Raw genomic sequence first — 3,041 nt, 5'->3', positions numbered from 1 at the left:
CCTATAATCCCAACACTTTGAGAGTCAGAGGCGGGCGGATCACCTGACTTCAGGAGTTCGAGACCAGTCTGGCCAACATGGCACCACCCCGTCTCTATAAAACTACAGAAATAACTTGGGCAGGGTGGCACGTGCCTGTAGTCCTGGATACTCAGGAGACTGAGGCAGAAGAATCATTTGAACCTGGGAGGCAGAGGTGGCAGTGAGCCAAGATCACACCACTGCACTCCAGCCTGGGTGACAGAGCCAGACTCCGTCTCAAAAAATAAAAAATAAAATAAAAATAAAAAAATAAAAATAATAATGGGAGGCATTTGTTTTGCATGACTCAGTTTTCAAGCTGAACTTTTCCTTGTGGCATGGTGATTTTGGGGCCCTGAGATTTTATTTTTTATTTTCCTTTCAAATATACAAGAACATTTTTTCCATGTGTTTCATACAAGGAACATGCCACGTTTTCTGGAAGCGGGAAGAACAGTTTTCTGGTGACTATTCATGTTTTCCTCCTCCGAAGGGGTGTCTCCTTCAGGAGACAAAAAGAAGTGTCCTTGTCATCAGTTCTTGCATCCTGATGTCCACGAATAGACACAGACAACACTAAATAGCCAACAGAGGGGAGTTTTGTGTGCACAGATAAGTGACTGTAGGTGTGGGTGATGCAGCCAAATCCATTTTTCATATTTGTAGATTTCTGCAAACTTTAGAAAAGAAGCGTATTGCACTTCTACAAACATATCTATTGATATACAAATAAATCTAAAGTATACTTATTTGTCTTCTCTAAAGGGGAAATCTTCATAAGGAATGTGAGCAGAAGTTGGCTTCTGTTTGCTACAATCACAGAGAAATCCCAGTGCAGGTCTAAGCATGTTTCCAGGAGCTATCGCACAATTTCAGAATTCTTTTCTTTCTTCTGAAAGTATCGCTGTATCCATTTACTTAAACTTATTTATTTTGCATCAAATGTTCTGCAGAATCCATGCAACATCAAACAAGTGCAGTGTCTTAATGGATACATCAGCAGCACAACTTTAGATTGAAACTCTTCTTAGAAAGCGCTGAAACAGAGGCTCTCACAGGAGACTTTCAGCACAGAAAATGGCATGTCCACATTGCACTGATATCCTTCGAGAGATGGGTCGCATACGTATTTTATGAATGCAGGAAAACAGTCTCACAATACATTTTAGAGTCATGTTTATTTCATATGCACGTGAACATGGAACCTACGGGAAATTTGCAATTTTCTTTTGATGCCTGACCAGAATAATCAGTAGGTCAAAGAATATCATTTACTTGAACCTGTGGTTTGGGGGCAGAGATCTGTAGAGCAGAATATGAAAACACCTGAGCATCCTATGACAAGACTTAGGACACCACTAAGCCCTGCAGATAATGCAAGAATCTTTAGCTGGAGAGGACTTATTCGTTGATGTAAAAGACTAAAAGCAACAGAAAAAAAAAAAAAATCCAAGTATTTGAGGAAAAATGTTCAAAAAATAGAAAATAATTCAGGAGGAAAATGAAGTTATAAACATTCAGAATATGAAAAGATAGTTATGCCTTCTCCTTAGTTTCTTTAGCCCAGTAGTTTTTTGCAAACCCCTAAAATGGACTATTTTGTTAACAGAGTTGTTGAAACTGTCACTGAATTTACTTAAAATACAATTCTTACAATGCTTGTAAAACAATTTCCCAAATTTAGGGACATATCTTTATTTGAATTGTGAAATTATGTTATTTAGAAATTACTCAGTTTTAAGAACTAAACTACTTTATGTGAATATCTCATGCATACAGATCAATATTTTATTCTTCTAAGTGTTAAACTAAATATAACCTAAAGCTGCCTCTGTATATATTTTAAGCTCATCCTGAAGGTGTCTCTGTACGCAGTGAAGTGCAGCCTAACTAGGTCTGTAAACAGACTGGAACTCACTCTTGTGCCAGTCACTGACTTTTGGCCAGTCAAAGGCTGCCACCTTTCAAACCATGTTCAAATAAAGCAAAATGCTGAGTTTTCATCAGTCCAGGTGTTTGTCTACCTCGCTTTTATTTTCTGTGTCACTTTCCTTTTTTGTCCATACCTTTGACCTCCAGCAGGCTCAGTCTCTCTGAATCTGTTCTGGTTTGAGAACTGCCCCATCGATGAATTCTTCTTTGCTCAATTAAACCCTTCAAATTTAATTTGTCTAAGCTTTTTCTTTTAACATATGTATAATATTATGTCAAATAAAAATGCCTTTGCTATACTGTATTTGCTCAAAACAAAACTCCAAAAGGTTACTTAAAATCTGCCTATTCATTTGTGCACAATTCCTTTTCCTGGTGATGTATTTCCTCAGGTTGTAGAGGCACACTTCAATTCCAGACAGTGGGACTCCAGATGACCTACTGAATTGGAATTCCTGGGTTCAAATAGCTATCCTGTTCATTAACAACCTATGAAACCGGGAAAATGACATAGCCTTGTAGGGCTGTACTACCCCAATTTGTAAAACAGAGAAAAGCGTGGTACCTGTTATCCAGGGCAGGTAAAGAAACTAAGTGAGACAATTTCGTTTACACAGAACAGTATCTTGCACATGACATGTGATTTAAAAGCCAGATCAATAAAAGAGATAAAATGTATTTGCTGTTGAAGGATCAGTAAAAGAGACCTTCTGGGGAATGAGATGTGAGATTTGCAAAAGGTAGTAAGAACAGCCTGGGCAACATAGCAAGACCCTGTCTCTAAAAAAAAAAAAAAATTAAAATTAACCAGGTGTGGTGGTGCATGCCCGTAATCCTTTGGGAGGCTGAGGCGAGAGGATTGTTTGAGGCTAGGAGTTTAAGACCAGCCTGGGCAACATAATGAAACCTTATCTTTCCAAAAAAAAAAATTAGAAATTAGCTGGATGCAGTGGCAGGCGCCTATAGTCCCAGCTACTCAGGAGGCTGTGGTGGAGGATTGCCTGAGGCCAGCAGTTCAAGGCTGCAGTGAACTATGATTATGCCACTACACTCCAGCCTGGGCAAAAAACATTAAAAAAATTTTTTTA

Source organism: Chlorocebus sabaeus, chromosome X, assembly GCF_047675955.1.
Source record: "Chlorocebus sabaeus isolate Y175 chromosome X, mChlSab1.0.hap1, whole genome shotgun sequence".
In the NCBI taxonomy this organism is placed as follows: domain Eukaryota; kingdom Metazoa; phylum Chordata; class Mammalia; order Primates; family Cercopithecidae; genus Chlorocebus; species Chlorocebus sabaeus.
The sequence above is the reverse complement of the archived record's forward strand: the minus strand, read 5'-3'. Positions refer to the sequence as shown.